General features: G+C 44.9%; 1 protein-coding gene and 1 long non-coding RNA gene across 3 annotated transcripts in view; one reads left to right on the top strand and one right to left on the bottom strand.

The window, feature by feature from the left end:
- LOC125166064 (uncharacterized) overlaps window positions 1-7,733 on the top strand; it is a 43,089-nt gene extending 35,356 nt beyond the window's left edge. Inside the window, exons 4-5 of the long non-coding RNA XR_007152332.1 lie at window positions 5,940-6,013; window positions 7,446-7,733. This is a non-coding gene — a long non-coding RNA (uncharacterized LOC125166064). The remainder of the gene's footprint in view (window positions 1-5,939; window positions 6,014-7,445) is intronic.
- Window positions 1-23,611, bottom strand: part of NEDD9 (neural precursor cell expressed, developmentally down-regulated 9) — a 184,968-nt gene that overhangs the window by 120,539 nt on the left and 40,818 nt on the right. The gene's annotated exons all lie outside the window — the stretch shown is intronic.

The raw sequence follows: 23,611 nt of genomic DNA, 5'->3' as shown, positions 1-23,611 counted from the left end.
AGAGCTTAATAAGTTGTCATAAATTGCCTTCCAGGTTAAGGCACAGCATACTGCCAGGACCCCAGAAATTTTTCAGGTCCTCTTCCCAATACAACCCCTTTCTTTAGAGGCAATACTACCCTAAACCCCATCCCGTGGACCCTATGTTGAGCCTTGTGCTTTTAGGCTTCTAGATTTCCTCCAGAAATACTGCTTTCTAAGGAGAGAGGAATCTTTGAGGTCAAGAGGCCGTGTCCACCTGGAACCTATGTCTCCCTTTCTAGACCATTCACCAGGTACTGGGACATTGGGATTCCCTGTCCAAATGATTCTGAGTCCACTTTCTGGCCTCTTCCTCAGGCCCATCTTCCCAAGAGGTGGCCTAGGGGCAAATATGTGCGGGAGGCTGCAGATGAACATACATGGACACAGGGGCCCTTGAGGTATGGGATGGGGCAGACGTGGAAGAAGACGGACGGCCTGGGAGTCCGAGGGCCACCTCTTCTTGTGCCACACGTTCCAGTGACAAGCTCTAAGCAGCCCAAGAATCCTAGGGTCCAGCCTGGTCTTCCAGATTGCCGTGAAGATGTTATTTGTCGAGGTGGAGGATAAAACAGCTTTTATTTTATATAGTGTTAGTTTAACTGACTTTAAAATATTTAGGCCTAGGACGATGATCTGCAGTTCTCTATTTAAGCCCCACAAATGTTAGAGGTGATCCTGCTTGAAGGTAACTATCCTGACTGTCATGGTAATCCTCTCCTTGCCTTTCTTTAGACTTTACCCCTTAAATTGGCATTCCTATACACTAGAGTCACGTTTGCCTATATTTGGGCTCTGAAAAAATAGATCATACAGTATGTATTCTTTTATGTTAACTGCATCCGCTCAACATTATGTTCATGGCATTCGTCCATGTTGTTGCCAACAGCTGTAGTTCGTAATTTTTATTGCCATATAGTATTCCAGTGTATAGATACCTATCCATTTTAATGTGGAGGGACAATTGAGTCATCTCCAGTATGAGGCCATTGTGGATAATACTGCTATGTAGACCTTTATCTATTTCTGTTGTCCGTATACCTAAGAATGGAATTTTCTGGATGATAGATAGGCGTTTATTTTAGTTACTGGAAAATAGAAGCGGTTGTACTAATTTATATTCTCACCAGTGGGGTGTGAGGGACCCCACTGCTCCTGACAATGTTTGGCATTTCTTTTTAGTTTTAACCTTTCCGTACTAGGAATATTTCAGTGTCCTACTCAAAAGTTTCTTTTTCTTTTTCTCCCCAGTGATTTGTTTCTGAAAATACTGAGGTGATTCTAGGAGCTTAGGGTTTCAAATTGAGTGCTAATAACATCAGTAGAGGTATATAATAATACCAATGATATGTGTAGTAATATCCACAGTTTTTATTTGAACTATGGCAGCTAAGAGAAGATCTGTGCCCTTGGAAGATTCACAGCAATGAAATCCAAACCAATAGGGATGGCCCACTTTAAAATAGCACTGATTAGCAGACTGACCCAGGGGCTGAACCAATACACTAGATATGCAGTTGGTATTGACCTCTTCCTTCCATAGAGGCACACATGTCCCCAGAGCATGCTCTGACAGTTGTGGCAGCACTGGGCACAAATGACCCAGCTGGGGCCAGTGAGGACCACCCTAGAGGAGGAAGTTTAGCTGGGGGAGCCCATCAGCTTGTGGCTCGTTAGCATGCCACATCTGGCAACATCTGTTCCTCCAGGAGGCAGCAATAACCATGTGCTCTGGTCAACAGAAAGCAAGGGACAAACACCAGCCTCTTGTGCAGAAATGAGCAGAGCCTCCTCACTGCACACTTTCTTCTTCACCTACTCGCATCCCTGAGCTTTCTCAAGTCACCTTCCCCTTGCTCATATCCTCAACCTCCTTGCCCCTTTGTCCTTGTAATGCACCCTCCTGGACAAAGCCCAGCTCTGGATGTACTCAACTGTTTACTTTCTCTACATCAATCGCCCAGCTGTTGAGCATTGCTGAAAAAAACCACACACCCTGCAGATGGTGCCACTATAAACTTTGGTCACCCATGCCATCTGGGCCCTTGTTACCGTCAGGCAGCCCCTTTCTGTTCCCCCTGGTTTGCTCACCCTCTCATTTCCCCACCTTTCTATTCTAGTAATAGATCCCTTCCTGTAATGATGCAGTGGGTGCATACTCTAGCACAGCTGGCTCTGGTCCATTATGCACAGGACTATTTCAAACTTTTCTCCACTCTCCTCAAGTCCCCGGTTTCAGTGCCAGTCCCTCTGCTGAACCCTAGTTCCTACTGAGCTGTAGTTCCCACCTCCATTGTCAGCCCCAGCAGGCAGTGTCTTCTCCTGCTTCATGAAGAAAGCTAGAACCACCTCAGGTGAACTCTCTCGACTTCTCTCCTCCTCATCTGCTGATTCATTTTGTATCCAAACTCATCCCTTTCTCCCGCCCGCCTCCTTGTGACAATAAAGGAAGTGTCTCTCCTCTTGTGCCAAAACGTATCTCTCCATCTGGCCTCAATGCCTACTCGGGGACATATCCCTATGTGCCTGACATATCTCTTTCCTGACTTCTTCCCAGTAGTTGTCAAATATGCTCACGTCTTTCCCTTAAGGACCAGGTATCAGAGACTTCCTTGTTTGGCCAAGAACATCCAAACAGGGCAAGAAGCAATGCTATGGATTGGATTGTGTCCCCCTCCCCTACCTTCCAAATTCATATGTGGAGGAACTACTTCCCAGTATTTCAGAATGTGACCTTATTTGGAAATGGGGTCATTGAAGATGCAATCAGTTAAAATGAAGCCATGCTCTTTCTGGATCTCACTTTCCTCATCCGGGACAAGAGGAGTTGGTAGATTGTCATTTCTGTGGTGTGCAGTTCCAAAATCTGTGGGAGCAGAGGTGGCACATGAGAGAGGGAGATCAGAAGCAAGGGTCCTGAGCTCTGCACTTCTCCTTTGGCCACAGCCATTCCAGTTTTAACTGGTTTCAATTTGGGGCTCTTGGTGATATTTGGCTTTAAAAAAACCACTTTGCTGTTTAAAAAATGAAATACAAAATTTAAATCTGCTGGCTCAGGTGGTATCTCAGATCCTTTCTCACCACAATAGACTATGATTATAAGATTTTGCAAGTCATAGCGTATGGGTTCGACGAACGCATTGCACAGATTTTTCTCAAAAAGGCCTGATTTAATGAAATCTATTTCTTGTCAGTAAAAGAGACTTGATAAAAGACTTACTAATGCAATTTAATTTCTAAGCCTTTTAAAGAGGTTCATCTAAAGCTTTACACATGAGAAAAGCGATCTTGGGCCACCTGGGGGGCTTAGTAGGTTGAGTGTCTGACTTCGGCTCAGGTCATGATCTCACAGTCCATGAGTTTGAGCCCATATCAGGCTCTGCACTGTCAGCGTGGAGCCTACTTGGAATTCTCCCTCTCTCCCTCTCTGCCCTTCCCCCCATTCTCTCTCTCTCTCTCTCTCTCTCTCTCAAAAAAAAAAAAAATAGAAAAGCAATCTTATTTTGAGCACCATGTGTTGGAATTTGGGGGTTAAAAATATGCTCACTGCCCACCTGGGACTGAGCCCTGTGTGCGAACAAGAGCCTGTGCATGAACAGGATGTGCAGCTAATGAGTTCTTGAGGGTAATAACTGTGGCTGCCCCATCTTTGTTTCCCCAGGACCTAGTTCGATATCTGGTGCACAGTAGGTGCTCAGTAAGTATTTGTTGACTGAGGCCATAGGCTGAAGTAAACTCCCTGAAGCTCTGTGAGAAGTCTTGGTGATAAAACAACAACAACAACAACAACAACAAAAAACAGAACTTCTTTCTAAAGGAAGGAGGGGGTGAGGTGGAATCCACCAAGAGATTAAGAGGGGGCAGTGCTCTTGACCTAGGCCTGGGTAAAATGGCAGGGTTTCTGCTTGTAGGACAGTTACCTGTGGGTTGGGGTAAGCACAGTGGAGGAAGGCAGTCCTGTGACTTCCTCAGACCAGTCTGTCTTAACCAGTTCCTCGTTTCCTGGCCAATAGTTTCATTTCCTATATAGAAGCCAGTGGACCCCCGAGTATACATTTTTCTTATTTATCCTTGGATGTTTCTCTATGTGGTATCTGAACCTTATATTGAAGGACCTGAAAGGGAATCCTTGAGGGGAAAGGACCTGGGGAGCTACTGGCATAAACCAGGTTCTCCAACCTTCTCTATCTCCCATGCCGCCATATACAGCTGGCGATGTTCATGGTAGGGAGTGCCCTGGAAGTCAGGAGACCTGGGCCCTAGTCCCCATTGTGTGTGACTTTGGGCAACTCAGCCATTTCTCTGCCTGTTTCCTCATGTGCAAGATGAAAAGCCAGAAAAGCGTGTGTCCTCAATTCCATATGTCATATAGGTTATCACCTGGATATGTAATTGGTCAGATACCAGGAAAGGCATTATTGACCATAAACAGTATCTTTCTCTCTCCGTCTCTATGTCTCAGTCTATCTCTGACCCTGTCACCCTTGGTGATGTTTCTACTTTGCTGTGCCTTTTAGATAAGGCCTTGGAGGTGCCAGTGAAATTGCAGCACTATGTAATTAAAAGGCACAGAAGCTAAGCATTTATCAGTTGTGAACATCAAAGATGTTACGCCTTCACCACCTGGGGAGTATCCTGAGGTCAGGCTTAAGGGCAAACGTGTCAGAAAGACCCTCATCCGGAGACTGGGCAGTGCTCCCCCAGAGGAGGAGACCTGGAGAAAGAGGAACAGAGCAGGGGCTAAAACCAGCTGGGTGCCCCTTACATTTCCGCGTAAACGCGATTCTGGAACTGGGACGATGCACTCAGCAGAGCACACTGGCTTTCCACTGTCTGGCTGCTGACAGCACCTGAAATAGAGGCCTCTGGAAACTACGCACTTACTAAGTTGTCTTCCTTGGGAGTTTTATGTCCCTGGGCTGTGGAGGCTTTCTGAGATGTTGCTTGCCAGCTGATGGAGGCCTTCTACCATATTGGGATTCACATAGTTTATTTGGGTAGGTAACTAAGACAGAAAGAGTTAATTAAAACCCTTCATAAAACAGTCCATCAGCCACCTGCTTGCAGAGAAAAAGTCAGATTCTTTGCTGTGCTTTGGCAGAAAGATTGTGTGCCTCAGCTTGCCCTTGGGCCTCATTCAGGATTCTAACCAGGTTACCTAAGAAACTTCTTTTTAGTTACGGTATATATTTTTTCCATTTGTGTCAAAACAGTAAATAAATATCCGTGATCTCGTCAGGCCATGCCAAAGAGGAATTTGTCGGGGATTTAATACCCCAATGCATCGGACACACTGGAATTTGGCTAAACATTCAAACTGGGTGGTTTGGCCCAGTTGCAGCCATTTAAATGTTGGGGTATAGCCTTTCAAGTGACCTCGGTTCTTTCAGAATGATCCCTGCAAGGGACTGGCTTTTAAGTGAGTTGGAAATTCCCAGGTGTGTTCTCGAGATCTATGAAACAAGCCTTCCCTTTGTTGCAAATGGGTAAGACTCAGTAAACAGTGGGACGAACAGGGCTGTGGGTTCATCCAAGGGCACATCCACATGTGCACCCTGGGGGCATAGCAATGAAGTAACACGTGTTTTAAGATTTTTTACAAACATCAAGATACTCCAAACTGCGGCCAAAACCCTGACCAAGAAAGAGGGCATGGCAATGATCGTGAAATAAATGAGGGTGGAAGTCGGAGTTATGAGGTCCTTTAAACCCTTCTGCGCTTAGGTAATGTCTTGCTGAGCTCACGGCCCTGATTCTTTTCCTGGTCTCTGCCAGAAAATTTTCAGGAATCTCTTAGCAGAAGAGGGGACATTGCTGCACCTTCCACTCCTGTGGAGTTCTTGGATGCTGTTTACAGGGACTTTCAACTGCCTTCTTTCCCCATCTGGTATTAATTTTTATTTCTTTTTCTTTACTAGGCTCTGACTCATCTCCACCCAAACTTTCAGGTTTCCTGAAGGCTTGGTTCCCCAGACGTTGGCGCCCCACCCAGGTAACGCAACTGGCCACGAAGAGAGAACAGTGTCTGTCCCCAGGCTCGGAGAACGGGACCGTGATTTATTCAGTCATCCAAGTCAGAAGCAGAGAGGTTTTCATCAGCACTTTCTTTGTGGTCACTGCCCACATCGCCTCAGCAATGGGGTCTTGTCCTTTCTATCTCCTTAAGGTCTTCTCCCTGCCCCCCGCTTCCCAACCTGCCATGCCAGCTCCCACTGTCTTAACTCTTGCTGCTGGACCACTGAAATTTTCTTGCCACTTTATCCTCAAGGCAAAGGGGAAGACTTTGAAAGCTTGTAACTGGGAAGTAATGCGATCACATTTCTTTGTCATAAAAATCACACTGAATCCAGTGGATGAATTGGAAAGGCGGCTGGTGTGGAGGTGGCGAGAAATCCACCACAGAGCTTTGCTAAAATCCAGATGCAAAACCAGAGGGTCCCCATTAAGCTCAAGACAGAAACAATGACGAGCAAGTAGCTATTTAGGCAGTCGGGGGATAAAGTGTAATATCCGATTGGAATTCGAAGGTGAGGTTGGAGGGAGTGTTTGTAATAATTGTCTCCCAGATAGAAGTGGAGGAGATTGGGTGGATGATAGCATCATCCTGAGAAAGAAAATTCAGAATTAAGTCGGGGAGCAAATGATGAACTTAACACGACATGTTAGGTTCCAGGGTCATGTGGGGAAGGTCATGTGGGGAGAAAACCCATAAGCAGTTATATATACAGCTGACTTTTGAACGGACTGCAGACCTTTGGATTTGTTCATCTTCATATTTATATGATTCACTTCCTTACACTAAATCATAATATCTATAGCTATATATCCATGCTACTACTGCTGTGTCTGTGGAGGACCCTGACTAATATAGCACAGAGTGGAGAAGAAAAGGAACAAGATAGGAAATAAGGCAAGAAGGGAGAGCAAAAGGCAAGTGTTGGATGAATGAGGTCCATAGGAGCCTACGTGCTCTGAAAATGCAGGGAGAGGGCGGGTGACTGTCTAGTTGTCTGTAATATCTGATGGCATCGGTGACTCATGAACGTTATGTAACCAGAATTAGCCTTCAGACTTTGCTGCCTTGGAGGTTATGTCTCATAAATGCGGGACTGCCTAGCTTGGCTTGTTTTCATGTTACTAAGGAGCCGTTGCTAGCATAAGTTCATACTCAGAAAATGGAACCCTCAATAAGATTACTCAGAGTCTTGGCTGCCTTCTCCCTGGTCATTTTATCTTTAGGTTGAAAAAAGAAACAGCTCACTTGCCTAAAGTGACATTACACATCACTTTGAAATATGCCCTATAGGCGAGCCCTGAAATCTGTTGGGTTCTTTTTTTTTTTTTTTTTTTTTCCGATGCTCATGAAAGAGACACTTTTGTTTTAAAAAATGTAAAAAACTTTTTCTGTTTGCTTTACTCTACAGATCTTCTTTGATACGCCAGTTTTTAGGAAACTACCTGCTGAAGAGAACCTGAGGCAGAGGTGAAGATTTGCCCAGCTCACCCCGTTTTATTTCTGACACAGCGACGGGATAACCTCAGAAGCCAGGGAGGTGATTTCAATGAGAGGTTTATTGGGCACAGAGAATTTATTTGGTTTCTGCTCTATTTTTATGATCTTTTTTGGTATTAAAGTAACGGTGGTTGGGGCACCTGGGTGGCTCAGTCGGTTGAGTGTCCGACTTCGGCTCAGGTCACAATCTCGAAGTTCGTAGGTTTGAGCCCCGCATCGGGCTCTGTGCTGACAGCTTGGAGCCTGGAGCCTGCTTCGGATTCTGTGTCTCCCTCTCTCTCTGCCCCTCCCCACTCACACTTTGTCTCTCTCTCTCGCTAAAATAAGTGAATATAAATTTTTTTTTTTAAATAAAGTGATGATGATAAGCCATTTTGTTTTGGGGTTGTCGCACACGCCATTTGAAACATCTCCCCAGCTCAAATAGACGCCCTTGGTTGTCCTGTTCACTCAGAGAGGTCGGTTCCAGATTTCCGTTTGGGCAACATGGTTGCACTTTACTGTTCATAGCTGCCTGGACCTGGGATGAATGCCTGACCCAAGTTTAGACTCAAAAGTCCTTCATACACAAACACATACACACGTACACGTACACGCACTGAGTCACTCACACAGCCCCTCTCCACATGGGAACTTGGGAGCATAACCGCATTTCTGCTTCTGGTACCGTGAGATCTATTCTTGTCCTTACAATGACCACCTCCCTTCCTTCCCCACTATCCTGTGAAATATTATAAGAATGAGACTGGAAATTCCTTCCCTGTGATAAAGTCTACTATTCCTCAATATTCAGCAATGGAGAATAGGCCTAAAATGTTACCGTGTCTGAGGCAGATAGAAAACTGTGACTCAAAACTCACACTAAGGTGTAGAAACCTCAAATTGTGGGGCTCCTGGGAGGCTCAGTCAGTTAAGTGTCTGACTCTTGATTTGGCTCATGATCTCATGTCAGAAACTCAAATCTGCAAGTCTAACCTGCCTCCGCCGTTTTTTTCCCCCTTAAACTAGATCTGAACCTTGGGAGATTCTCTGGAGCATTTGCTGAATTCTAATGGGAACTGAGCCCTCCAAATATTCTTCTCCTTATGGTTTGCTAACATTTTTTTTCCTGGAAACACATCATACTGAGATGTCTTATAACCCTTGTTTTCCAGACTATTTGAAAGCTAAAGTATGCAGACATCCAACTTCCGAGCTGATCCAGACTTTTCATGATCTAACCAGGGTAGGCAATGATTCCAGGGAATGCCAAGGATTTAGACCACCTGCAATAGAATCACTGGGAGCACTTGTTTAAAGTCCTGGTTCTTGGCGGGGAGGGGTACCTGGCTGGCTCAGTTGGTTCAGCAGCCCACTCTTGATCTCAACTCAGGTCATACCTCATGGTTCATAAGTTGGAGCCTCACGTTGGGTTCTGTGCTGACAGCATGGAGCCTCCTTGGGATTCTCTCTCCCCCTCCCCTGCTCATGCAAGCTCTCTTTCTCTCTCTGTCTCGCAAATAAATAAATAAACATCAAAATCCTGATTCTTGGGACCTGTCCTAAAACTATCTTCTGAGTCTCTGTGGGAGAAGGCCTGGGAATCTGCATTGTTCATGATCTCCACACCCCTCCCCTGCCCATTCCCGGTGATTCCCATGTGCAGTAAAGTTGAAAAGCATTGGTAGAAGTGAGAAGGTCTTAGATTAGCAGCCAAAAAAACTGGAGTTCAAATCCATTTACTACTGGGGTGACTGGGGTGATGTTGGGCAAGTTACTTCGTAACTGCCAGCCTCATTTTCCCATCTGTAAAAATGGATATGGCATTTTATAGGAGTTATCTATACTTTTTCCTTGAGGATTAAATGAGATAAGACATATGACAAGGCTAGCAAACAGAGGTCTTGCCAGGTATTCGTACACTATGCCCTAAGAGAGAGAAAAAAAAGGGATAGTGAGCTTCCAGTAATCTTTGCAGACCTTGAGATGCATGTTTTGCAGCAGTTTGCAACGGCTCATGTAACTCCTTTTGGATGGACAAGAAGACTTATCCATTACGTGGTTTTACTACCAGCTAAGGCCCTATTAGCATAGCCAAGAGGGGGGGATATTGTGCTCTCAGGAAGATGAGACCCTAAAGAGACGCTTTCAGAAAAAAAGATGCAAGTTAACAGACAAGTGGGATAAGTCAGGAGCACCCGGGTGGCTCCGTCGGTTAAGCGTCTGACTTCTGCTCAGACCATGATCTCATGGTTTGTCGGTTCGAGCCCCACCTTGGGCTCTGTGCTGTTAGAGCCGGGAGCCTATTTCAGATTCTGTATCTCCTTCCCCGCCCTTCCCCTGCTCACACACACACACACACACACACTCTCTCTCTCTTTCAAAAATAAATAAGCATTATAAAAAAAGGGTGGAGTAAGTCAGCTAAGAGCACATAGTGAAAGTGATGTCTTTGTAGGTGTGTTCCTCAGCAGGGGCCACATACTCTAAGTCACTGACTCACTGAGGGCAATTATGCGCCCTGGGGGACACGGGGCAACGTCTGGAGACATTTTTGATTGTCACAACTGGGAGACACTACTGGTATCCACTGGGCAGAGGTCAGGTGTGCTGCTAACCGTCTAATGGTGCATAGGACAGTTGCTCACACAGGGCATCTGGCTCAAAATGTGAATATTGCCAATGTCTAGAAACCCTGCTGTGAGTTAACACAGATGACTGAGTCATGAATGACAGAAGGAGGCCTGCAGGTGGCTTACACACCGCCCAAGTGACAGTCTCCAGCTGCTGTTATTGCAAAGTCTTATGGATGAACCACGGGACCCAGTGGCCTGTGAACTGACGGGTCACCATGACCGCGTTCCCTGTCACACGTTCCACGGGGCCAGTTTCCAGCTCGTTTCCACAATGAAGCCATGGGGACAAGCATTCCTAGAGCTTTGGAGAAGGGGAAGGAATTGCTCTCTGCAGGAGCGGGAGAGTGATTGTCTCATTTTCTACCAGGAGGTTGGAGCGGTGGGAAGGATCTGGGAGGGAGGTTGCTGAACAGGGTTTGCCCCTCGCAGGCCCATGACAAGTACCTTTCACGCTTACAGGGATGCCACTGGGGCGCTCAGCATTCTGGGATGCAATCAGATCCAAATGGCCATTGGTTTATGATAACCTTGGCTGGTATCTTGCCCCTCTGTGTGATCCTTGGCTTTGGACTTCTATGGCTTTGGACTTGGCTATGGACTTCTCCCAGTGCCTCCAGTTTAGTGACTTGTGTCTTGGCTAACCAGAGCTTTGTTCCCTCCACTTGATCCCCTCTCTCTTCTTGTCTCCTCTTTCCTGACATGCCTTGTGCTCTAGGGCTGTAACCTCTGAGAATCAGTCTCTTTGGTTGTTCTGGACTCCTCCTGCACTAACTCCCCTGGGTGCAGGCCCAGCCTCTTAGTTTTCTTTCTCTGGGCTCCACCCATGTGCCCTGGGGTCTCTTTAGCATTTTCGTACATGCTGTCTTCCTGCTTGCCGGGTCACCGTCATGGTATGTGTGACCCTTCTCAGAAGGACCCCAGGCTGGGTTTAAAGGCTCTGTTGCCACCACATTAAAATTCTTAATAGTGTTTTTCTTTGAACTTGTATGTTGTAAGTGAACTCTGATGGGACAACAGAGCACGCACAAGAACACGAGAGATGCATACAATATGAGTGTCTGCCTTTTCTCATGACTCCGTGCTTGTAGCGTGTTCGCCGGGAACCGGGATTCCGGTGGACCCACATGTGCCGCAGTTCTTGGCGATTCAAAAGGAACACCACTGGTGGTCTTCCACTGGTTAAGCTGGGAGAGGGCGGGACACTGGCCGCCCCCAGAGGCCACACTTTCCTTCCGAACCAAAACTTGCTTCAAACACAGAAAGAAAGGAATGACATGCTAAGACATACCAATGACCAAAATACCCTTCGTCCATTCGTACTGACGTTACGTCCCTGTACTAGCTAACCCTGAGCTCCTTTCCTTCCTATCCTTCTTTACCTTCTAAGCCAAAGGTGGCGACTGTTAGTACAATGGGCGTGATCAAGAAATGACATAAAAGCAGCTGAGTTAGTTTTGTGGCGCTTTTCCACCCTGCCGGTGAGAACAAAATATGCAAATTGGGTAATTTTGGTGACGAGCATATGAGTTAAACGCTCTTGTATTTGCATTTACAACCGGCATCACACAATGTAGAGATGAAAGGTAAAATTCACGCTAATAATTTAAAATTTAAATGTCCCTCTCCTTAGAGCGGCATGAAATAGCAAATTAAAAAAAAAAAAAAAAAAACAAGCTGTGACAAGTGAAAAGAGAGACTGTGGATGAAAGGGGAACGCTTTTATTTCAGTACCTCTAATGGCATCTTTTTCTTGCTTTAAAAAAAAAAATGGGTGCCTACATTTCCATTTTGCACTGAGCTCTGCCTGTGTGCTTTTATTTTCTAAGGCCAGAGCCAGTGTCTCTTCGTGGGCGGACTGTGCTAAGGCTGTAGGAATCCATTGGCCTGTGTGCGCGGACAGCAGGCAGGATGTTCCCTGGGAGCAGTGCTGACCCAATGGCTGAGAGATTCAGAGGTATAAATACGGCAGCTCCGGTGAACCCCTCCAGGACACTGAATCCAGGCTCCCCTGGGGGTTACCAAGCCAGCCGCTCTGTGACTTCCTTTGGTAGCACCCCTTTGCCTGCTCCTTACCTTCATGGTCCCACTGCCTGGCCAGTTTTTCCTGGGAAGATCTCTGAAACGGTCACTTTCATTCAACCGAAAACAGCATCTCTACGTCACCTGAAACCCAGGACCTCTCCAGCTGAAACATTTGAGTACGCTGTGGGCAAGCTCACCTATCCTTCCCAGTTCTATGATTCTCTCTGCCAAGGCCACGGGTTCGGTAAGGTGTCAATGATCACGTGCTTCTGATCAGGTGGTGGGGTAGAAAACAACACTACGGACGTGGCCAAAGGAGCCCGCTGTCTATGTTGGTTTCTGAGGTTAACACTGAAACGTTTGACACAAAAAAATCTTTCTGTGCCGGTCAGAGGACATTTGGAAAGCACTTTGGAGAGCTGGCCCATCACGGACTACTCTGCCACCAAGCAATGTTCCGGGCAGATCTGGGCTGAGACCCAGATGAGAGAAGACTGAATGGCGCGGACCTCAGGGGGATGTGCTCTTTTGACCTAACGATCTTCTCGGTGCCACAACGTCTCCAGCTCATCGTGTTTGCTGGGAGACAGGGGAGCAAAACTTACAAACAACAGACTTTGTCCTACCTTTTTAAGTTAGTCATAATCCATGCTGTGAAAATCAGGCTGAAACTAAAACAAAAGTTTACCAGTGGAAAAAAGACAGCCTCTTTAGCAAACGGTGCTGGGAAAACTGGACGGTGACGTGCAAAAGAATGAAATTGGACCACTTTCTTGCACCATACACGAAAATAAACTGCACATGGATTAAAGACCTAAAGGTGAGACCTGACATCACAAAATTCCTAGAACAGAGGCAGTAATTTCTTTGACATTAGCCATAGAAACATTTTTTCTAGATATGTCTCCTTCACAAGGGAAATGAAAGCAAAAGTCAACTATTGGGGCTACATCCAAATAAACAGCTTTTGCACAGTGAAAGACACCATCAAGCAATCTACAGAATGAACGATATTTGCAGATGATATATCTGATAAGGGGTTATTATCCAAAATATATAAAGGACTTTTACAGCTCCACAACCCCGAAACATGGGGAAAGGACCTGAACAGATGTTTTTCTGAAGAAGACATACACGTGGCCAACGGACACATGCAAAGATGCTCAACGTCACTCATCACCAGGGAAATGCAAATTCAAGTCACAATGAGATATCACCTCACACCTGTCAGAATGGCTACACTCAACAACACACAAAACAACAGGTGTTGTTGAGGATGTGGAGCAAAAGGAACCCTCGTGCAAACTGGTGCAGCCGCTGTGGAAAAGAGTATGGGGTTTCCTCAAAAAACTAAAAATAGAACTACCATAGCATCCAATAATTCCAGTCTTGGGTATTTACTTAAAGAGAATGAAAGCACTAATTCACTGATAGATGAATGGATAAAGAAGATGTGGAATCCATCTTGGAAGACATATTCCATACATATGTACAATGGAATATTATTCAGCGTCCCCCCCCCAAAAAAAAAAGAAAGAAAGAAAAGAAAAGAAATCTTGCCATTTGCAATGACCTGGATGGAGCTAGAGAGTATAATGCTAAGCAAAATAAGCCAGTCAGGAAAAAGACAAATACCGTATGATTTCTCTCATATGTGGAATTTAAGAAACAAAGCAAACAACCAAAGAAAAAGAGACAAACAAAAACCAGGCTCTTAAATACAGAGAACAGTCTGGTGGTTGCCAGAGGGGAGGTGGGTGGGAGGATGGGTAAAACAGATGAAGGGCATTCAGAGCACACTCACCATGTTGAGCACTAAGAAATGGGTAGAACTGTTGAATCGCTGTATTGTGTCCCTGAAACTAATGTAACACTGTATATTGACTATACTTCACAAAAAGTTATCATCGTTTTCTCCTCATCTAGGTACATGGTTACTTGAGCCATCTTGGAATGCCTTCTTACCCTCTCTGCCTGGAGAATTTTTATCCACCTTCGAGAATTCACCACAGATGCAAATAGCCTCTCCTTACGTGCCACTTAATGTCCCAATGTAAGTATTTGTGTGTATATTTACTACCCTTAAGTTAGAAAGACCTTGATTCCGAATCTTTACCTTATTAACTTTTGAAGTCCCACAGCCTTGTGCAGCACTTGGCCCGCGACTGATCTCAAAAGGCTCGGGAGTAGATAACCATAACGGCAGCTAATATGAGCCTGGCATTATGATAAGTACTTTATATGCATTATCGTCTTCCGCCTTTCACACCAACACAATTAGTATCTGTAAGGTGGAGGCTGGTATCCTTATTTCACAATTGGGGAAGCTGAGGCTAAGGAAGGTTAAGTAACGTGTCTGAGATCACACAACCTCTTTAGGGATACAATGGAGTCAGACCGAGGTTTGCTAGCACGGGAGACTGCGTTGTTCACCATGGAGTGAATGAAGTCCGTGAAGAGGTATTTCCAAGGCTGTCAGGAAAAGTACTCATTAGAAAGACTTGTCAGGACAACAGCCTCTTCATTAAACAGTACAGCCAAGTTCCTTACGTTAAAAAGAAGCCATTTTTACGGCCCACCTCCGCATGGAGAAATTTTCATCGTATCTAGCTTCGCTCAAGTCCACCGAGCTTTGTTATCAGAAGGCCTTTTTTTTTTTTTTTTGCACGAGTATTTTTAGCTCCTGTGCAAGTTAAAAGCAATATAGTAAACCAAGCACAGCTGCAGAACGAGGCTGCCCTCAGCTCATGATCACAGCTTGCTGCAGGACCCCACCAAAATTGCATTGTGTACTTCTAGCACATAAGAAATTCCTGAGGGTGGTCCCGATATACCAATTAAAGACGCTGGTACTTTTGGCCCTGTGGGGCAGACGAGGAAAAAGGATTGATTTTGTTATGAGAAACTCTTTCTGGATTCTTCCTAACTTTTATTGTTCACTGGGGTATTTCAAAGTGTTATCAAATAATACGGATGCCATATTTGAGTTATCTGAACGTGCTGCACGTGCACAGCCTAATGGGTGGTGTTTTATAGTGTATTTCTTTTCAATCCAGTGTGGATTCATTTAAAGCAAAAGTCAAAAAAAATTCACCAGCTTCCCTGCTCCTGCCCCCCTCCAGCCTTTGTCATTGAGAATGTGGGAGCATGTGGGTAGCCGTCCATGGCTTGGTCAATATCAAGACTGTAGGCTCACCTGGGCCTGGTTGATCCTATTCTTGGGGTGATTTGTTTCCTTGTCCACTCAGGAACGAAAGGCCCCAGAGTTCAGGCAGTCTGGACTTGACACTGTGATTTATACCCACCCAAACTTTGAGGATCACTAGATTGCAAGAACACAAGAAACGGACTCAGATAGGAGGAAAGGTGTGTGAAAGCCACAAAAAAGAGAGAAAGAGGAAGGTTGTGTAGCAGAAAAGTAATAAATTGATAGTTAGGAGACTTGAGTTTTAGGTAGGCTGACCACATCATTTATTATCCAAACGGGGACTTCTTTGAGAGTGAGAGGGATTACTGTTGATAAGTGTGCTAGGACAACAGACACAGATGGACACTGTCCTGGTGTGGTGTGGTCACAACCAATCTAGGGCACTGGCTAACTGTGTAACCTGCAGCAAGTCACTTAGTGTCAGTATCTCTGGGTCCCAACTTCTTGCAATGCACTCAGTGGTGGTAGAGATACCCCCTAACTGGTGCTGGGAAATGAATGTGTTAGGAGGCACCTGGTTGTGACAGTGACTGAAGGCAGTCACCCCTAGAATTTTGTGCCCAGAATCTGGGAATGCTAATATGTCCTATTATAACCCTTGAGATCACTGTCACGATGAACAGTCAGCCCACTCAAAGTGTTGAAAGTATCCCCACTGGGAAACACCAACTAACAGAATGGCTTTTAATTCTTCTTAAAAAAATTTTTTTTTAACATTTATTTATTTTTGAGACACAGAGAGAGAGAGAGAGAGAGAGAGAGACAAAGCATGAGCAGGGGAGGGGCATAGAGAGAGAGGGAGACACAGAATCTGAAGCAGGTCCCAGGCTCTGAGCTGTCAGCACAGAGCCCAATGTGGCGCTCGAACCCACAAACCATGAGATCATGACCTGAGCCAAAGTCAGAGGCATAACCAACTGAGCCGCCCAGGTGCCCCAGCTTTTAATTCTTCTATATAAAGAATTCTTAGACATGGAAGAGGGCTCAAGTCACACTGGACAAACTTCCATGGTGTCAGGCCATTGGGCAGAAGTTCCAGATGGAGCAGGTTAATTTTGATAGCCCCTGGATAAAAGCAAAGAGCATAGGTCACCCAAGAAGACACTGTGCAACTCATCCTCACCCCAAGATAAAGTATAAAAAGTATTCTACGGGGTGTTTTTTTTTTCTTTCTATGTTGACAGAACTGTTGAATAATTGTCTTCATTTATTTATGAGATGGTTGACATTGTCCCTCAAAACAGAAAAACAACTGGAGCAACATTAAAGCCACAAGTAGGCAGCTGACATAGTGGTCCTTTGTCTCTGCTTTGCCTTCTGTGATAAACTTGGACTTCTCCTGAGCTTGGTTCCATTCATTTCAGCTAGAAGTGTGTAGCAAACAAACTTTCCACCGGTCTTCCCATGGAACGGTGGATTCAGCTTTGCTGTGAGTTAGTGGCCCCAGGGGGGAGAAGGCCGAGGACTCCCTCTCCAGGAGATGCCTCTTAAAAGAAAAGAGGTCATTGACAACTCACAAAGGAGGCTGTGGCCATAAATATTTCAGAATTTGGCTTCCTTAGTATCTTAAATAATGAAAAACATTTGCTTGCTTGAGACTTCTAAGTCCTCCAGTCTTTGGATTCCACCCTTAGTGTCTTGCTTCAGAATTCCATGGCGAGGCACAAGCATGCCATCGTGGTCAGGAGCAACATGTACCACGTAAAGCATGGGTCAGAGAGAAATGCTAAGCTCTCAAGAGGGCCCAAAGACAAACACATACAGGCGGCCTAGTGCATGTCAGAGATCTGCGTGAGGGCAAACATCTTTATGACTTTGGTCTTGGGAAGAGAGACCCGGCCTAGGATTAGAATTTACAGCTGACAAGCTGCTGATGAGGCAGTAATGGCCATTTAGTGCATGAATGGCCACTTTGGGAACAGGGGGCTTAGCACACCAGGCTGAAAATCTCAGAGTAAAGCCGGGGGCAACCCCATTCACCTTTGCTGGAATAAGTTAACTCACCCACAATCTGTCTCTTGGGCCTTTTCTCTGCCTTCCTTTGGATTTACAGCCTTCCCTGCAGTTCTTTAGAGCTTTGAAACACATGACAATTTAGCATCAAGGGAATTTCCAAGACCAGGGAAGAATATCTTTCTTGGCTATAAACGTCACTCTGACATTCTCCTCATCTGTAATGTTTCAAGAGCACTTGAAATGTGCACAGCCTGCCCCCTGCAGAGTCCCCACCCTCTAAGAGCTCACAACTTGCTGCTCACAACTTTCCTTCTTGCTCACAAGAGTGCTTACAGATGTCTCCCGCTCCCCAAAGCATCAGCCAACTTTAGTGCAGTCATTCTCAACAGAGAGCAGTTTTGTCCCCTAGGAGGGGATATTTGGCAATGTCTGGAGATATTTTTGATGGTCACAAGTGGGAGAAGGGTGCTACTAGCATGTAGGGGATGGAGGCCAGAGGTGTTTCTAAATACCCTACAATGTAAGGGATGGCCACCCACAACAGAAAAGGACCCAATCTACAATGTCAGTAGTGCTAAGGTTGAGAAATCCTGCATTAGGGCGGGAGTAGACCACCTCTGCATAGGCCAAGAAAGTAATTGTCTAAACTTGCACTATCCAGTGGAACTTTTGGGATAAGAGAAATGTTTAACATTGGTGCTGTCCAGCATGGTCACCACGAGACACGTGTGGTTCTTGAGCACTTGAAAGGTGGCCAATGTGGGTGAGGAATTGAATTTTAAATGTTATTTAATTTTAACTAATGAAATTGTAATTGTCCTATGCAGTTAATGATTACTATACTGGACAGTGCAGGTAGGTCCATATAATGGGGGCTTGGAAGCACTGAGAGATAGCCTGCCCTATCCAGTTATCTACTCTGCCGGTTTATAACTACAATTCTTCAGTTAGACACTCCTTTTTCAGCTAAGACTTTGACCCATACTGGTATCACGTTACCCTGGGAGGGAGATGATCTTTAACTTATAAAGAACTGATGCTGAGTTTTAATATGACTAATGGACCTGCAAGATGTTTTGACAGGATCCCAGACAGCTGAAGGCTCTGACCTGAAGGAGGGGACACCATGAGACTGAGCGGCAGACTAAGAGGGAGATATCTAGAATAAACTGGAGGACGTGAAGTCATGAGCTAGAGGTAGCAAAAGTAACCTTTGCTCACTTTAATCATGTGCATTCTGTTGAGAAGAGAAGCCAAATACTCACCATTCCCATTCAGACATATGTTCTGTGAACACCAGGACCAAAGGGCAGTGGGAAAGACAAAGAATATGACAAAGACGAGCCTGTCTCCTGTTCTCCTACATGCTTTTAGTTCTTAGACCAAGTCTCCAAGTACTGAAGTAATATGGTGCCCCCTCCCATATGTAAGCCCAAACAAAAGCAATACTGAACCACAAAACACAACTTTTTTTTTTTTGACCTGCTTACAAAATTCTGGATAAGTCCATCAAAACCATTTGTTTTGAATTCTGCTGGTACCTTAAGCAAGCAAATCCCTCCTAGTTAATCTAGCCCTGCTTTGGGGATTGAGTTTTAGGGCCTATTTTTACATAATCCATTGAATGGCTAGCTTATGATACAATTTGCATACATGGAATATTGTGTACTCACTGTAAAAATTTCTACAGAAGTCACCGACCTCACTGGGTTAGCTACATCTATCTATATTTCTTGATATTGGGGGAAAATACTAAGTAAAGTAAATCAGAGAGGGCCAAACCAAACCCTGTCTTCCTAAATGTTCCTTAGGGCTCAAGCTGGAGCTCCTGGTGGCATCTGTTTTGGTGATTCCCACGGGGGAACAATGGGGATCAAACTGAAAGAGTAAGTCCACCAAAGTTATATCAGAGATATGGGGATTTTGGTATAAAAAGAGCTAAAACAACAACAACAACAACAACAAAACAATGAGAATTCCTCTGCTCAGAAAGACAGAGTTGAGAGAGATGCATAACCCAGAGAATAGATCGTTGTGAGTACTGACTTGTTCACAAGTCTCTAGTTTGCCTGAACATGGCAGAGGAGAAAGTGGTATGGAGGGGAAGGTAGGTATATTTAGGACAGTGAAAGGAAGTTTTTTCGTCCTAGTTCACATAGGTTATTAAAACAAAAAATACCACAGTCTGTGTGCTTGTAAACAACAGAAAGTTATTTGTCACAATCCTGGAGTTTGAAAGTCCAAGATTAAAGCACTGGTAGATTTGGTATCTGGTGAGAACCTCTTTTTGGCTCATAGACATATTCTTTCTATGTCCTCGCGTGAAGGAAGGGACAAGAAATCTCTCTGGGGTCTCCTTTACAAGGGCACTCATCCCATTCATGCGGGCTTCATCTCATGACTTAACAACCTTCCAAAGGCTCCACCTCCAAATACCATCACACTGGGGATGAGTTTTCACTATATGAATGGGGAGGGTGCAGACATTGAGTCTTCAGCATTCTGCCCCTGTCCCCCTGAAATTTATATCCTCTTGTATATAAAATACCTCAACTGATTACAATAGCCTCAAAATCTTAACTTTATTCCAGCAGCAATTCAGAAGTCTAAACTCCAAAGTATTATCTAGATATCATCTAAATCAGATACAGGTAAGACTCAAAGTTCATCCTAAGGCAAATTCCTCTCCAGTTGTGAGTCTGTGAAATCAGATAAGTCTCCTGCTTTGCAAATACAGTGGTAGGGCAGGCATAGGATAGACACTGCCATTCCTATGGAGAAACAGGACAGAAGAAAGTGGTGTCAGGTCCCTTGTAAGCCCAAACTCTAATAGGACAAGCAGTATTAAACCTCAAGCCTCAAGGATAATAATCTTCAGCTTAGCGCTCTGCTTTTCAGCCCACTGGGGTGCCAACATCACTCCATGGTTCAGTGGGACAGCCCCTCAGTGGCTCTCAGCTAGGGCTCCGTCTCTGCTCCCGCCCCAGTTCTCTGCTGAGCCATGATCCACCATGGCTTTCTGCTGGATCCCAGCAGCTCTCCCCACATGACCTTGTCCATGTCACGGTTCTACCGGATACAGCCCAAGTCTGGACTCTCTGTGGCCCCACCCTTTGAAATCACTCTGTCCCCCAGGGCTGTGGTAGGAGTAGTATCCCCAGTGACCTCTGAATTGGCTTCAGGGTCATCCTTTCATTGTCTTAGAGAACTACCCCTGGCTTCTGTTGAGATGGCTGATCCATACTAACCTTATCAAATAGTCGCCTGGCCACACTTCCAGTGTTCTCATCTTTTTGCAATATAGATAGGCTGAGAGTTTTCTAAATCTTTAAGTCCTGCTTCCTTTTTGTTTAACCATCTCATCTTTAAATCTTTTCTCTCTTCTTGACTTTTACTGTCAGCAGTCAGGAGGAGCCAAGCTGCACCTTCAACACTTTGCTTAGAAACAGTTCCTCTAAATATTTGATTCCATCACTCACTAGTAGTACGTTCCACAACACTAGAACAAGAACACAATTCAGCCACGTCCTTTTCCAGTAGGTAATAAGGATGGCCTTTCTTCTAGTTTCCAATAACATGTTCCTCATTTCCATCTGAGACCTCATCAGAATGGCCTTTACTGACCACATTTCTACTAACATTCTGCCCGATTACTTAGGTATCCTCTAAGAAGATCAAGGCCTTCTCTGCAATTCTCCTTTTCTTTCTGAGCCCTCATCACAGTCACCCTTAGTGGGACATTCTTGGCAATGTTTGCTTTTTCTAGCATGCACCCCAAAACTCTTCTATACTCCATCACCTGGTTCCAAAGCTTCCACATTTTAGCTGCATTTATAGCAGCACCCCACTGCTCAGTAGCAATTTCTGTGTTAGTCCATTGGGGGAGCAATAAGAAAAATCATACATTTCTAGGGCATATGGGTGGCTCAGTCGGTTAAGCATCCAGCTTCGGCTCAGGTCATGATCTCACAGTTTGTGAGTGCCAGCCCTGCATCGGGCTCTGTGCTGACAGCTCAGAGCCCAGAGCCTGCTTCGGATTCTGTGTCTCCCTCTCTCTCTCTGCCCCTCCCTCACTCACGCGCTCTCTCTCTTTCTCAAAACTAAGTAAACATTAAAAAAATGGTACATTTCTCACAGTCGTGGAGCCTGGGAAGTCCAGGATCAAGGCAGATTTGGTGTCGGGTGAGAACTCTCTTCCTGATTCATAGACATCTTCCCACTGTGTCCTTACATGCTGTAAAGGACAGGGGAACTCTCTGGGGTCTCTTTTATGGGAGTACTAATCCCATTCATGAGGACTCCACCCTCATGATCTAATCACCTTCTAAAGGTCCACCTCCTAATACTATTACATTGAGGATTAGGCTTCAACACATGAATGGAGGGGGTGGAGGGACACAGACACTCATTCTATGGCAATTACTTAATATAGTGTCATAGTGGCAGTGGTGGGGGGGGGGGTGATTTAAGAGCTTTTTATCCCAGTACCAAAGGCTGCAGAAATAAAGAGCTCAAAAGATGTTTAAATATAAAATGGCAGTTCCATAATGAATCCTTGATTAAAGAAAACTACGGTACTTAAAGCTAATTTCTTGAGGCAAGCACACAAAGGGGCTTCATCTCTTTCCCATAACGACCCCTGTGCCATTCTTCAAAACAGAACACTGGGCTATTCTTGCCACTAGCCTTTGGGTTTGTCTCCTCTGGCCATACACGCTAAACATCATAACTGAGTTAGAAATTAAACCATACTTGACACAAACAGCGTTTACAGGCTGAGAAACATGATACCTCCCTGGATGGAAGTGGGAGCTTCTTGGTGGAAACAGCAAGCCCAGGCATATGGGGTGGGGGGCTGCAGTTCAAATGCACTAATAGCTGTTTTTAAACTGATCCACTCTAAGTCTTGAGAGTGTAATGGCTGATTATTGGGTCAACAAACATGAAAAGCTTTGCCATTGGCCCGTACTTGGACCAGAAGCGACATGTCTTTCATGAGCATTTAGGATGAAAGATAGAAGATTAAAAAAGAAAATGTTGGTAACAGTGAGCAGCATAGGAGGGTCTTTTTAATGTGTGTTTGCCTTCCGAGAAAAAGCAGAGCAATAAGGTCTATGCAATGTCGTTGATATTTTTTCATCTCAGGGTTATAAGCCCTGAGGTACCTTCCTGTTTCCATCACCAGACCTGTGGGGTAGTGTTTCCAATCAGACTTCCAGCTTTTAGTTACATGAGATGATGTCGTCACTCATATGGAGTGGTGCACTGAACACTGGTTCAAGGCATAGTCCACTGAGTATGAATTTGACCATATAATTCCCCTTTTTAAAATCTTTAAAATTCACCTGTGGTCTCCATTACCTCCAGGCTGGAGAGGGGAGCTCACTGTCCACATGTATGCCTCTGACCTTTGCTCCCATCACACTGAGATCTTTCTGGTTCTCCAAGGACTCCATGGTCTCTTATAGCTCCACCCTCTGGCACATGCACACCCCTCAGACTCATTTGCATCTTCTCTGTGACAACCTCAACAGCGCTTGAATTAGATTCTCTTCTGCACTCCATGTTTAACTTCATTGTAGTGCACATCGTGTCCTATTGAAATTACCCTGCAACTTGACTATGAGATCCTGAAGGCCAGGGGTGATGCTACGATGCAGTCATCCTTGCTTCCCCAATGCCTAGCACAGTGCCGGGCACAAAGGTAATATCAGGTTAATAAATGCTTAATGATGGAATGGGTGAGTTTCAGTGAGTTGTAAATAATAGAGACCTTTTCAACCTAGGCACATCCCATATTTTCTCTTTGGCAGAATAAATGCTATTAGAGAAGTTAATACTTCCCTCATATCAGCTCCACATAGTTAAAGATGTAGTTAAATCCCACCAAATAAAAAATGAAAGGAGGAAGTGAGAACAGAAGTAATTCATACATTTCAGTCAAGGAAGGAAGGAAGGAAGGAAGGGTGGAAGGAAGGAAGGAAGGAAGGAAGAAAGGAAAGAAAGTTTTCCTTCTGAAAGTCCCTGTCAGATGCAAGAGAAGAAATTATTTATATTTTGTTCTGAGGCTTGGTCCATGAACCAAAAAAGAAAAAAAAAACCCAGAAAGTGACGGAATATATTATGTTCCATCCACGAGATTAGAAGAGGGATGTCTTTCAGCTCCCAATCCTTCAAAAGACACAAACTGTATTTCAACAAACTGTATTTCAACCGGTAAAGCAGCCCAGGAGTGTGGGAGTTGCATTAGACAATGGAAAGCAAACTGAGCCTAAC

This window comes from Prionailurus viverrinus, chromosome B2 (genome assembly GCF_022837055.1).
Source record: "Prionailurus viverrinus isolate Anna chromosome B2, UM_Priviv_1.0, whole genome shotgun sequence".
Lineage (NCBI taxonomy): Eukaryota > Metazoa > Chordata > Mammalia > Carnivora > Felidae > Prionailurus > Prionailurus viverrinus.
The sequence above is the reverse complement of the archived record's forward strand: the minus strand, read 5'-3'. Positions and strand labels throughout refer to the sequence as shown.